This window comes from Crotalus tigris, unplaced genomic scaffold (genome assembly GCF_016545835.1).
Source record: "Crotalus tigris isolate CLP2741 ecotype Arizona unplaced genomic scaffold, ASM1654583v1 scf7180000024391.5723578, whole genome shotgun sequence".
NCBI classification, from domain to species: Eukaryota; Metazoa; Chordata; class Lepidosauria; order Squamata; family Viperidae; genus Crotalus; species Crotalus tigris.
In genome coordinates, this window is record NW_024100561.1 from 5,396,686 (window position 1) to 5,411,193 (window position 14,508).

General features: G+C 39.3%; 1 long non-coding RNA gene across 5 annotated transcripts in view; it reads right to left on the reverse strand.

Annotated features, from left to right (window-relative positions):
• Window positions 1-14,508, reverse strand: part of LOC120301713 — a 53,907-nt gene that overhangs the window by 15,861 nt on the left and 23,538 nt on the right. For all 5 annotated transcript variants that reach the window (XR_005554987.1, XR_005554985.1, XR_005554986.1 and 2 more), the window contains exon 2: window positions 617-814. This is a non-coding gene — a long non-coding RNA (uncharacterized LOC120301713). The remainder of the gene's footprint in view (window positions 1-616; window positions 815-14,508) is intronic.

Consider the following 14,508-nt stretch of genomic DNA (forward strand, 5'->3'; position numbering starts at 1 on the left):
TATTATCACTGTCTACATACTTTTTGCATTTTGTTTTCCTCTGACTTCCCAATCTACCCCCTACCATTGTGGTTGTTGAGTGAAGATCACACTTAAAGTCTGTGGTGGATGCTGGCCCATAAAAACATATAACAACAATGTGAGGTTCAACTTGTGTCCAATGTGTAAACCATAACCAGCATTTTTTACAACCCAGGTAGTTTCTCTGTGTGACACTGAAAAAAAATCTTAGGGAAGCAAGAACATGCATACTGTAAAATACTCCTAGAAGTTGGAAGATTGAAAGCTACTACCCATAAGCAGGCCTACATGTTCACATGTTCCTCTATAGCAGTGGTCCTCCAACATTTTGGTCTCAGGACCTTTTACATTCCTAAAAATGATGTAAAATGATGCTTTACATTCCTAAAAGTTCAGATTTATTTGCTTGTAATTATTGATACTTATTATATTAGAAATTAAAGCTGAAATGTCTTAAAATATTTACTGTGGACTCCCTGAAAGGGTCTCAGGGACCCGCAGGGATCCTAAGACCATGCTTGAAGAACTGCTGCTCTAGAGAGAACATGCATCATTGCCAAGGGTAGTTTTCACCTCCCAGATACTATTTGCTCACCTGTATCTCACACTCAGTCTCCATCCATTCTATAGCTCTGGTAGCAGAAGGAAAGAAGACAGCTGTGCTTCAGGCAAAGCCCGGAAACTCCCTCCCTTTTCTCTGCAGGATCACATCCGCATTACAAGGCAAACTTTATTTCCCCAGCAAGGAAGACTCTGTTTGCTAAGGACACCAGGGAGTTGATGAGCTGCTAATCTGTGGAAGAAAAAGAAAAGGGATTTTTTTTCTACCTTAGCTGCAAAATAAAAAGTAAGAACAGGAGCCCTGGGGTTGAACTCAAAAGGCCTTGGCTGGGTAAATACAAGCTGGATGGCACAAGAGTGTGATGTGGAACATTACTCTAAAAATTAGGCCTTAGTAGGCTTACAAAGATAGAGCTTTTGGACAGAACACAGTGCTGTCTTTTTATGTTACTCAGGGAGGCGATTGCTTGATACGGTAATGTGAGTGCAGCTATATTTGTCTTATCATCCCCACTGAATATTGCACATTAAAGAGGTAAGAAATTCATGTCACTGCTCCTCAGGAACCTACTACCTTGTACTGAGTGTGAGAGAGACAAGATGAGAAAGCTGCTTTGGGAAGCCATTGAAAGCAACTGGTTGGGCCTTGCACAAGAACAGGAACCTAGGCAGAGTCTAGTTCAGTATTTTTAATAATCTATTGCATTAATTCCTTCCATTCAAAGCATTCAAGTCAGTAAATTAAAATACAATTCCAAGAGTTGTATGTATCCAGTGGTGGGATTCAGCTGGTTCCGCATCACTTCGGCAGAACCTGTAGCTAATTTTGTTGCCCAGGCCAAGAATGGACTTCCGGAAGTGGCATCCACACAGAGAACCGGTTGTTCACATATCAGAATCCCACTAGTGGTTGTATCAGTATTTGGGGTTAAGATGTTGGTCTAAGAGTAGGGAGAACCAGACTCCGGTTTGCCTCAGCTATGGAAATTCACTTGGGTGGACTTTGGAGTAGTCATTCTGTCTTAGCCCATCTAAGTTATTGTTTGTGGAACCCAGAAGAGAAAGTGTTAAGAGGAAATTTGGGGTAGGAATTTAACAAATAACTAAGCATTCTGTAAGCCTACTTTGTGCTTCTGCAAGACAGCAGAACTAATCTGAACACGGACACTGAAAACAAAATCATTATTTTTCAACTTTAGGTTGAAGTTCCCCCAAAGCATCTAAAATGACTCATACCTCTTCGTCTCTTGCTGGCTTCTACTTCAATACCATTTTAATGACAGGGAAAAGATGTTTATTACATATTTAGCAAAATAGCAAGTCTGATTTCTACAGATCAAGTTGTCATTTCAAAGATTGGTTGTTGTTTTCCTCATTAATATATCTAAGAAAAATCAAGGTTTTCCAATCAGTGATTTGAACCCAAGCCTCTGTGTAGCAATTTGAACCCAAGCCTCCAGTGTAGCAATTATTAAACCCAAATGGTAGATTAGGTTTAGATAAGGTATATTGTTCAAACAGTTGTCCAGTATCAAGTTTCATGGGTGATTTATAGCCAATTATGCTCTTGTATACTCTTTCTTAAGGGTTGATGACAGTCTAAAATGGGGAGAGCTAAATGCTTATTGCTTCTGTGGAAGAAGGCAGGAATAAAATGTGTCTCATAATGACAGCAGTTCTATTGATAGTATTGCTCTGTTTTCTTGGCATTGCCACACTGATGTTTAATATAACTATCTCATTGCCATTTGCCCCAGCGGGAGATTTGGCCCTTCCTGACCTTTTCTGCATGTGATTCACTAACATCTCCCTGCCTGGGAAGCCCAAAGAAGAATGCAAATGCCCTCGCCTTCTTTTGAATGTTTGCTTTGTTTAATTGTACACACATCCCATCCAGGGTGCTTTCTTGCTTCAAGAAAGAATCTCTTTAAATGCAGAGAGAGAGAGAGTGTGTGTATCTGTCTGTCTATAAGTCACTCTGTCTGTCTGTCTGTCTATCAACTATTTATCTATCTATCTATCTATCTATCTATCTATCTATCTATCTATCTATCTATCTATCTATCTACAGTAGATTTTGGTATGTTCTTATGGTCAAAACATAGATTTTGCTGCATAATTTGGGAAATTAAATAATGTACATGTAAGAAACTATGAACACAATTAGCTACAAACATCTGGGGCTGAAGTTGATGTATAAGAAATATAAACATCTGAACTTGCAAAAAGTTATCATTGATTCCATGTAGAGGCCTTTGTTTTTACTTAGTGATCCATTAAAGCATAAGCTTTGTCCAAACTTTTGCATGCAAATGTATGCCAAAAACAATTTTATGAGGTGTGGTAAAGTTGTAGAGAAGTAAAACCTCTATAGCAAACATTCCTCTACAGAATATGCATCTGGATACATGACAGCACAGCACAGCTGTAACCAGCCTGGTTGTTCTTGGTTTGGAGCCTGCCTTTATGTGTTTACCTGCAAATGAATGTAAAATGCTACAGAAGAAGCATCTTGACCACTGACTTTTCATTCACATAAGCAATCTACCTTAGCTATAAGAGTTTGGGCTGGAAAAAGAGATAAATGATACATAGATGATGAATGGATAGATACTGTAGTGAGAAACCTATGTAAGCATGACAGCCATTATACAAGTCATCTAGATTTCAGTCAGTTCCAGTTATCCCAGCTCTCTCCTTTTTAACCAAGACTAAGTCTCAACTGCAGAAGGGCTTAATAACCTCTGACCTCTGACCTGGTGTCCTTTTTCAAAGATCCTAGATCAATGATGGCGAACCTTTTAAACTGCAACCCAAACCCCACTTATGCATCATCCGGTGCCGGGTAGGCGTGGCCATTGGGTGGGTGTGGCCCATTGGGTGGGTGTGGCCCATTGGGTTGGCATGGCTGCGGTGGTAACAGTTCAATCAATCAATCAATTCCAACTTTGCAAGATCTTTTTTCAATGAGAAGTTGAAATTGACTGATTGATTGAACCTTTTTTTTTTTTTGTACATGGCAGCGGAGGCCTAAAACAAAAAGGTTTTATAAAACCCAACTGAAAGCCTAGGACTGGGGCGACGGCACGAGTGCCCACAGAGAGGGCTCCGAGTGCCACCTCTGGCACCCATGCCATAGGTTCGCCACCACTGTCCTAGATGTTCAACTACACTCAGAGAGGAAGATTGCCTACATTGTATGCAATGTCCTTTCAAAATCTGAATGCAAGCAGTCTGGTATGTTTTTTTTTTTTAATAAACATTCAGTTGATAAAGGCAAAGTGAGGCATGCTTAATGATATTATCTATATGTATGTCTTCTTAAAGTAAGCCTACTTAATAAATCTGGTTGGCTGTAACTTGAACCACTGATTCTGTGGTTCTTATAGTACTTCATTAGGGTGGCCAATTGATTGTTTTAAGAGAAAACTATGACTATATTAAAATTTTGTTACATATTTTTGAATTTAAAAAAGGTATAAAGACTGGTATTACCTGATAAATTTTTGTAATTCTTAATCTGACCACGGTGTAATCAAATACAATACTTTTTGAAAATAAAAAACAGAACACTACACAATTTCTCCTAGACTGTGTTCTGAATAGTTCTCTGAAAATATGTTTTGATAGGAGAAACTATTTTGACAAATGTAAAGAAAAACAAGTACGGTGTAGGGAATATGTAAGACATGCTTTGTAAAGCAATTGATGATGACATCTGTACTATGATCTTGGTTTGTAAATATTTTGAATATCCTTTCAGCATTTGAAAACCAAATATTGTATAGTACAATACTAATCAATATTTGGCAGTGTTTGAAAGGAGATGGATGGAAGATCAGCTTTTGAAGCTATCCAAGAGCTGTTCTACATTGGCATTTAGTATTTTAACAGTTATCAGGCATGCAGAATTCAACATTTAAAACCTAAGATGTAATAATATTTGACAATGCCTGATAAATGATTTATTATATAATTCAATACAATATATGTAGATTTCTTTTATTTAAATCTGAAACAGTGATATCAAGTTTTTGTTCTTATGTTTTAAAGTTAAATTGCACTTTCAAACTCGGGACTTTAAAATATGAACTCATTCAGTTTTGAAATGGGAATGCTTCTAGTATTTTAAGTCCACAACAGATAAATAGTATTCAGAAGCAGCTCAGATAGACGTCGTCCTAATTCTCAGTGGTATCAGGGAGGAAGGAGGTTCAGTAAAATTGGATTTTTAAGATTTTGTTATTATAGTTACGTATTCTCAGTGAAAGTATTTTTTAAAATTATTTTTGATCTTTCCTTTTGATTTTATTTCCAGGTATGGTCCACCTGGTGGACCTGGTATATGTGAATCAATTAAGTTTCATTTAACTAACAACTTTATGCAGTTAGATATGATCAGAATGTTATCTCATGGGTTCACTAAATATTTCAGATATAATGAATAAATAGATTACTCCCCAACAATTTGTGACCCAAATAAAAGTGGGAGGGCCCATTCCAAAGTCTGTAGATAGGAATACCATAAATGAAATGGGAAAGGGATTCTCCTATAATACCAGCTGTTAAATTCATGGGTTAAAGGCATTGCAAGGAAACGAATATTGTGAACAGCAAATCTTCTTTATTTAGTCACCAACAAACAGCAACAGAAAAAATGGCACGCAGGCCTTTTATAGTGTCCTTACAAAGGACAACATCAACCAATCATTGTAGAGGCTGTTTCCTGCCTTGTGCATGTGCCAGTATGGTCCCGGGCAACCTTGTGGTCTGCCCCGGACTCTTTGCAACATTTCTGAACCTGCTGAATGATTCAGCAGGCCCAGGACATAACACCAGCCATTCAGAAATGTAATATTTGATGTCTAAAACCTGACTATTCAAAGCAGATGTAGCTATCAGGGTCTTCTGCTTGATTTGTAGATATGATATCCCAGACTTGCGGGTGTAATCTCTAAATATTTTTACCATAATTCCCATCACCCACAGCTAGCATAACCATAGACTGGGAACGATATATAATGAAAGGAAAAATACTGCTATGCCCCAACTCAGAAATATGGAGATACTTTCATATGAAAAGATGTGGCTCTTTATCATTCAAAATGTTTAGTGAAATAACCACAGTCTTAGGATAAGGATGTTCACTTTACACTTTTAATACCAAATCCTCTGTTCCGGACTTGGCACCAGCCGTCTGTGTTTCTTGTTTGCCTAACTAAATGTGTGAGATGAGAGCATCAGACATGTGGAAGTCATGTGAGATACAGTAAACAACCAACAGATGGATGCTATTTATTTTGTTTTGGAAGCTTTTCATAATTTTTCATAAGTTCCAATAGCCGTTTTGCGTATAGGCAACTCAGACAATTTCCACACACACACCCTCTGTGCTGATTTCCAAAATTCTGGTGCGTATGAGGCATCTGTTATTGATAGTACATGAAATGCATTATATTGGCACACTGGTTTCCAAATTATATTCCAGGACATCCTGCTGGAGAGTACAGAAGTTTGGCCAGTGGCCCTATGAGAAAATCAGTAATAGTGAGCAAGTAAGATGGACACATTTGCCTACAGGGCAGCTTGCCCATCACTCCTGATACTTCTCTTCCCTATTAAGGAAGAATGTTGAAAAGAGTTCAGAGCAGTGCCTCTGTTTAAACACAGCCAAAAGGAACGATACCACAGATATGACACAGGAAATCTCTGCTTGGTGACTTTCTTTGCTTAAAAGTTAACTGCTGGGGCAATTCGGAATAGGGCTGTAATATTGGGAGTGTAAGGTTTTTAGTCTCCCATGTGCTATTTCTGACTGAAATTCTTTCCAAAACTATTAGTTTCTCCATGGCTAATTTTAACGCTGAATTCCATGCCTATGGTTGAAGTTGGAACATAAAAGCAAAAATTATGAGTCCTCCTTACCATGTTTGGAGCTATGATCCCAAGCTGCCCAGAGATGGACAAGAGATCAGAATACATGGGCCATTTCTATTTGCCCCAAGACCTGCTACTGGTCCAGGGATATGCCTCCAAATGTACAGCTTAAGACCCTGGACCATGGATTAACCTCAACGCATCCCAATGTTTCTGCCAAATTATCATTTTTAATATAACCAAATGGGGAATATTGATATAATATGATAAATAATTGCATTACCTGAACTTAAAAGTCCATGTTCAGCTCAGCTCCTCATAACTTCAGGAAGATGTTTGTGCTGTTTTCTGGACAATAGTAAATGTTTCAGATTTTCCCATCTAGTGTACAGTACTAGATTCTTTAGTAGTTTCCCACTCAAATACTGACTAGGCCCAATCTTACTTAGTTTCCGAGGGCAGATGGGTGTTACCACCTGCTACAACACTAAACAGCCATTATTCAACGGAATTAAGTCTGGTTCTTTTTCTTTCTGTGCTATTTAATCATGACTCTCTCTTGCCCCCTTTGGGTACAACCTGTCGAAACTGCAAAATAATTGCTTTATCATATCAGTTATAACTTCTGAGTATACTTTAATGAATGAAATGCTAATTCATGAAATTAATCCATTAAACACTGAATGTTAAATTTAATTTAAAAGATTTGGCTGTAGGGTTCTTTAAATAATTAAACAAAGGTCATATTCGGTAATTGTAGCACTTGTCATATGGTTTCATCTGCTAGAAATCTTCCATTTGGTGAGGAATTCCAGGTGGGGACTCATTTCACACATTTAGCAGCACTGTGCTTAAATGGTCACCCAATTTTCACCTTTAAGAGTTATTTTAATTGTAAACTGATAAAGTTATAATACAGGTTTAATAGTGATAGAAATTTAAAATAGAAATGGAATATTTAAATGTATTATGTTAACTGAGGGGAATAGAGAGGGGATAGTGAAACTTATTGAGTTGTGTTGTTTATATATATTTTTACTTTTGAATGTTTGACCACCCAACCATCACGGTGGGTCCTGAGTACTTTTTGCTTAAGAATTTAAAAAAACCAATAAAATGTCTTTTTTTTTTTTAAAAAAAAAAGAGTTATTTTTCAGTAATATTTTGTAACTAGGATATATCCCACACAAAAAAGTTCTTCTTAGCAGCAAAACACAGAGTAGTTCCAAAGGTACTTTTTCAAAAGTTCTGAACTGAAGAACTTCTTGGATGAGAAGCGAAACGTCTTCAAGCAAAAACAAAGAAAGTCCAGTTGCCTTTTGAAAAAGCACCTTTGGGACAACCATGACCTGAATGACTGAGAATCTCCACAGACAGACATAGTTTCCCATAAGACAGGGGTCTTCAAACTTGGCCCTTTTATGACTTGTGGACTTCAACTCCCAGAATTCCTCAGCCAGCATGCCTGGCTGAGGAATTCTGGGAGTTGAAGTCCACTAGTCATAAAAGGGCTAAGTTTGAAGACCCCTGCCATAAGACAATAATGCTCCCAGGATTTATGGATTGTTAAATAGATAAGTGGATATTAAACAGAATTGGACCATGGTATTTTCAGAAACCTCAGGACTATAGCCTATACTGAAAAGTTATAAACATCTTGGATGGTGCAGTAGCAAATCACTTATATTTTGTTGCGTAAATGAACATATCCATGTAGTCACCAAGAGAGGAGCATGACTGGGAGAGTATTTACCTTTATCTAGACTCCCTACACTGCATATTCTGGAGAGTCTATCACAAGGCAGCTAGGCAAATCATAAATGTTAACATTTTACTGATAAAAGTTGTAATAATTGATGGTCTTGGGTGTGTGATGAGCAAAAGTAAATCCTACATGGTTCTTAATATCCTGCTGGCACTGACTTACTCCTTGTAAAAGAAATGGGATATCAAAATACTTCCACTGAGCATAATGAGAGAGCCCAAACACACAATTCTCTCTGAGTCTCATTCTGTTTAAATAGAATAAATTATTGGGAATGAGGTTATTCTGGTCCAGTTCTGTGAATGCATAATATCAAGGGGAAATAATGGGAATCATGGCTGAACTATATATTGCACAAAAAAGTGAGCAGTCTGCACAAAGACTCCAATTCCAGAACAGCAGCAGATAGTTAACATTTGTGTTGTTACAGACAACCAATTCATGATGAGGACCAAAATATAAATTTACCACATGAAATTAAATAGTTATTTTCTATGTTATTATTGCTACTTTTAAACTTTTAGACTCTGCTTCCCCCCAAAGACATGGTTATAATCTAATTTTTTGGGATTATAGTCTGGTTGGTTTAAATCAGGGCGTTTATTATCTGATCTCTCTGCTTCAGAGTAATTTGTTTGGGTAAAAATTTTGTCCACAGTGTGCCTTGTCAGAATTGATTCTCACTCACCCACCCTCCTTACAATTTTAAGAAACAGGGTTTTTCTGAGATAATGACTTGAATGCTTATCACAATAAAGTCTTTATTGGCAGTTCCCGGATTAATTCTGATGAAATTAGATCATCCATGAAAACATCATTTTGTGCAATAAAATTTTAAGAAAGTAAAGAGTACAGAAGCTGTCCATCTAGAAGCTGTCCAATATTATTTAAAAGAAAAACAACTTACATTTAACATTAGATAAACAATACCCTCAAATTATTCAAAGCCAGTGGGAACCATGAATGCATACAGCTTCATTCATAATAAGATCCATTGTCTTATATAAATTACATTGCCTAACAAGAGAATGCAAAGTTTGAATAAAATAGGAAAATCTATTTGTTTGTTTGTTTAATCAATTTATATAACTTGGAAGGTACATCCTTGGACAGAGATCAGAAAAGACTAAAATACGAAGATCTTTTGTTACAAAGATTACAGTTTCCTAAATATGCTTAAACAAAGGACTATATTTTCATTTGGTGTCTCCTTTTGTAATGTAATAAAATTCAAAAGGGATTATTTTCTATGTTTAAAAAGTAATTTATGCAATGTGCCAAATATGATTGACATAGCAAATACTATACATTTGTCCAAGGCCTTTGAATTGCTTGGGAAGACTCCATGGATTTTAAAACAATCTCTTGGTAGCAGAACTAAACTGCCTAGCAAGACATTAAGAGAGGAATGCTAAGAGACACTATCCCCTTTACATCCCAATTCACAAACACATCTTATCAATTATTTCTAAATATTCCTGCCAGCCTTTCCTATCTCTTTTTTCTGGAAAAGTTCAAGACAAGCTCAAGGTTTGCGCAACAGGACACAATTTTCACTTCGTCTTGCAATGTTTTGAAACAGAATTAATCTGTCCTTCTGTAACCCCCACCCCCAATGTGTTGATTGGGAACTAGCAAGGAAGTAAAGCTGTAACAGGGTTAATCTGTCCCCAGGTGCCATTTACAGGAAAGCCGTTATGGATTTGACACTTTGCAAAAGAGACCCCCAGCTCCCAGCATTGTCCTATCACATAGAAGATGTGGATCTCCGATGCCCCGGAGTGTAGCTGCTGGAGAGAAAACACAGATTAACACCTCTGGGGAACCCTGGGGACAGTGAAAGGCAGCATTTCCTCAATAAGGAAAAGAGGCTTGGCTGGAAATTTCCTGGGATATTGTTTGGTTTCTTACACTTGACTAAGAAGAAAACACATTCAATTCCCATGTATTTAAGGAGAAGCACAGCGAACAAGCTCTGAATATTAATGAATTTGATCTTCACTCTGGAGAGAGCTCACCCAGACCTGTTCTGCCTTAAAATGCTGTGGCATTTCCTTGAAAGTGATAGGAGTATATGTTGTAAGGAATGCAGTGGACTACTTTTCTGCAAACAGCCTTCAGGACAGCTTATTTATCTATCTATTTATTAAATAAATCAAAATACTCTTGAGGTCTTTTGGGAAAATAATTTAATAAAATAATTTTAAAACTAGCAGCAATTAGGAAGATGCCAAGCAGCCCTCCCTGGGAAGTGGAAGAGGAGTAAAAGTCATTCCCCTTCTGTGTTGGCAAACTGTCCTAGCTTTACTTAATCACCTGCCCTTCAGATATGTTGGTCACTGTAAGTCTGGATTACTGTATCTATAATGCAATGTAACCACTATAACGGTGGTGTCTTTATCACATACCACCATTAAAAGACCCTGTGCACCCAAGGTTAGAGGAAGCTTCCAATGAAAAAAATCTTCATCAGCTTCCTTTCCAAAGGGAACAACAGATGTTTGGGAATACAAGTACTATAACACCAAACAACATCTACCTTCCCAGGTTCTTGATGGAAAAAATGTGAAATCCAGTCTAATCTCTGACTGATTGTGCAATGAACCATAATAATATTGGTCATTTGGACAGACCCATCAATCATGGGGGTTGACATTGACCATTTTGGGGGGACACTGGTTTAGGGCTCTGGAGGTCAAAGCCAGACCCTGAACTATGAAAAGAAACAAATTGGAGGACCAATAAACAGTATATGAATCTGGAGGAATTGGCAGAGGGCATCTGCTGCATTAAAATTTTGCATAATTCTAAGGAAAGTAGCCAAGAATACATTTAAGACAAATGGGGGGAAATGCACAACCTCTGGGCTAGGGCTAGTTTTGCCCAAGCCGAGCATTCTGTATTCTGCTTGTTGAGAATACTGGGAAACGAGGTCCATGCTCCACATTGGGGAGGCAAGAATGGAAAATCAAACTGTAATGTTGTTCAGGGTAACTTGATTGGAGGATCACAAGTGTCTTCTGTACTCAGTTGTGTGCAACAATGCAGTCTATGAGAGAAGGCACTTTTGGGACTAAGGTGCCTAATAAGGTGATGTTAACAGCCCAGAAGCAGGCTAAGGTGTAGCCTGGGTGGGGGACATTCTGTTTGGGAGGGGGGGACTTAGTGTGGCCTTTGTCCTAAAATCCTGCCCTCAGCCGCCCACTACTCTTGTGCATTAGGGAAAGCCCCGAGCACATCTTTTTAGAAAAAAGCGGGGTTTGCTAAGGTTCTGAGTTTTTTTTTCAGATGGGCCTGACAGGCGTCCTCGGCCCTTTCAGGACTGTAAGCGGACATTTCGCGACTGCTGGTCTTGAATGCCGGAGCGGAGCTGAACAATAGCAGAAACAAGTGAGCTCCGTCTTCGGAGAAGGGCTTTTTTTTTTCTTCCTTTTTTCTTTTCGGCAGATCCAGGCGCAGAACCCGCCTCTGCCCACGGATCTCCCTTCTGGCCGCACCAAGGCAGCGGCGGTTCTCCTCGCCTGCGGCAACAGCGGACAGCGCCTCCCGCGACCGACCTGTGAGGACGCGCCGACAGCTTCTCCGCCAGGGCCACTCTGGCTGCCGCGTTTGGAAGGGCCTGTAGGGGGGCAGGCGACCTGCTGTTGGCCGGATTGGCTAGATTTACAGAGGGCGGGAGACTCGGATGCAAGAGATTGGCTACTTTGTGCTTCAGTCATTGACGTGTGTCTTAGCAAATTGCGGGATCAAGTATTCACCCCAAATCATAATATCTTCTATTAGTTTGTGTTAAGTGGAGGCTACATTTGCATTTTGGTTAATTCGGTTGAGAAGTCTGATGGATTGCGGAGCCATTCTGAACTCTGTCCGTCCGTCCCTTCCACCTCTCCTTCCTGTAAAAAGTATTTCGGATCTCAGTGCGTGCAAGAGTGTTTGAATTTCTTCTTCTGGGCCTCCTCTGACTTTAATTGTCTTCGATTCCATTGGGCCTCAAGTTGCGAACACAGCACTCAAAAGTCCCCCACAAACTTCCCAGGGCTGGAGGAAGAAAGTAATTGTTAGGTTCTGAATGTCTTATCTTCCAATAGATTGGAAAATATGACAAGCCAGCTCTCTATCGTCCTTTGTTGGGTCTTCCTAATGAAAAGAGAATTTTTCCCCTTGCTTAACTCTACTGACAAGCCTCAACAGGTGCTGCAAGGACAATCGAGATCAGTGTCTATTGGTCAGTACATATCACTGGCCATTTTCTCACTATGAGGTGTAGGACCCTATGTGTAGGGCTGACTTGAAAGTGCTTTCACTCATCCTTGAGCTCGTAGAAATCTGTTTTTCCCATTGTCAATTCTTTTCCTTCCTCTGTGGTCTTTTGCTACTCTCCTGATTTTCTCAGAGACAATAATTGCCTGATAGGTTTCATAGATCTCGAGGCTAGGGCACACAGTGCTGAAATAAAGCAAGCCCTACTGTGTGGGTGGTTCAGTTTATGACATTTATGGCTGTCTTACTCTTGGGCTGAGTACTGGTATGAGATGAGGGAACAGCAGGAAAAAAGAGGTGGCCTGATCATGTTTGTGCCATAGTTTGATACAAGGGGTTGACTGAGCAGAATTCCCCAGGAAACCCTTGTCATGGGGAAAAAGAAGACTCTTTTCCAGACTTCGGGAATATGGAGATATTGTCCTCTGCTGTTCTGTGCAGGGTAGCCCTGCAAATGTAAATGGGGTTACAGTTTGGCTGTGGATGCAGTTTGTCCTTGAAACGGAAGACCATCCACCCAGCTACTGCAGACACCAATTACTTTGCAGATGAGTGCAAGCATACCTCCTGATTCAGCTGCAGGCACCAAACAGTTGATCTGGACAGTTCCCTCCTTCAGTTCTGACTGCTGACTGGTTGCCTTCCCTTACTCTGCTGGCTAGTTACCTTCATTTTTAGAGCCTTCGCTGAGGAAGAGACTTCTCCCTAGAACCAACTTGCCAGCTTTCTGTGTTTGGCCTGCTGCAATACTAAAGAGCAACTAATGTTGTTAGTTGTTCTGTTTCCTCAATGGGTGTTTATAGTGCCATAGTGTTATCCAATCATCCAATAGTATAATAGCAATGGGGCAGACTTTACAATGGTTCAGGGATGTCAGGCGGTGTCCGGTAGTGATTGCTGTAAATTGCGGAGCTGATGCAGAACTGGCCTCCAGGTGATTTAGAACACCCTATTTTGAGAGACTGTGAGAATAGCTATAGTGACAAGGAGTGACAACAGGTCTTTGCTTAAATACAAAAAGCCCACAATGACAAGTAGTCCTGCTCACTGTCCTTATTTTTTTAAAGGAGAAGTATTTTTTTCCCCCCAGGGGGAGAGCTTTCCCAGGCACCTCAATGCAATGAAACCTTTTCAAAGATCAGCTTAGTTTTTCAAATGGTCATTTTAGCTTTCTAGATTTTAAACATAAATATAATCATTAGAAGTACAGTAATTCCTTATTTTGCAATGAGTATATTGTCGGAAGACCCAAAAGATCAGGTTAGGGATAGAGCACCTGGAGAAAAATGTAACTTTTCCCATCAGTGGACAAAGCACTGGAAGAAATAGTATATTAACAGAGAAGGAGGTGCATGGGGAGAGATGGAATTTAGATGTACTTCTGCTCTCAGTGTTCTCTGAACCTCGGAAGGGCCTGCTTTTCCTTCTAAGATTGGGCCGAGGATCGTCAATGCAAAGTCCAGAATTTTAATCCAAATACCTTTGTCATAGCAGCCTCCTCTAAACTAATATACACACACACACACACACACAAAATGGTCATAAGTACTAATGTCTGGGAAGCCAGGAAGCACACCCAGAAAACACCTAATTTTGTAAAGCTGTTCTGAAGCACTAGGTCCTCAAAGATCTATTCCAGATGGAAGGCAGGTAAATATTTCACTGCAGTTTATTCAACAGTTCTTATTATCCCCATTCATCTCTCATTTTTAAAACTGATTTTAGGAGACTTTCCAGGGAAACAATTTGGAAAATGGCTAATAATCGTATTTGGTCCTTAGTCCCTTAATTCTGGCTGAAATGGATTTTTGAATTCTCTGTGCAGAACTTCTAAAGAGAGATATTACCCTTATGGGGATATTTTCTTTCTAGGAACAATTTAATGACAACCAAACCTTTCTCAGCCAGGCCCTGCTGACTTTGAATAGTTGTCCAACCTGCCACTACACATTTTGAAAATGTCCACTGTGTCTAAGATGCTCTTCACTCTCCCACCAAATTCTCTTTCCTGAAGACAGCAACTG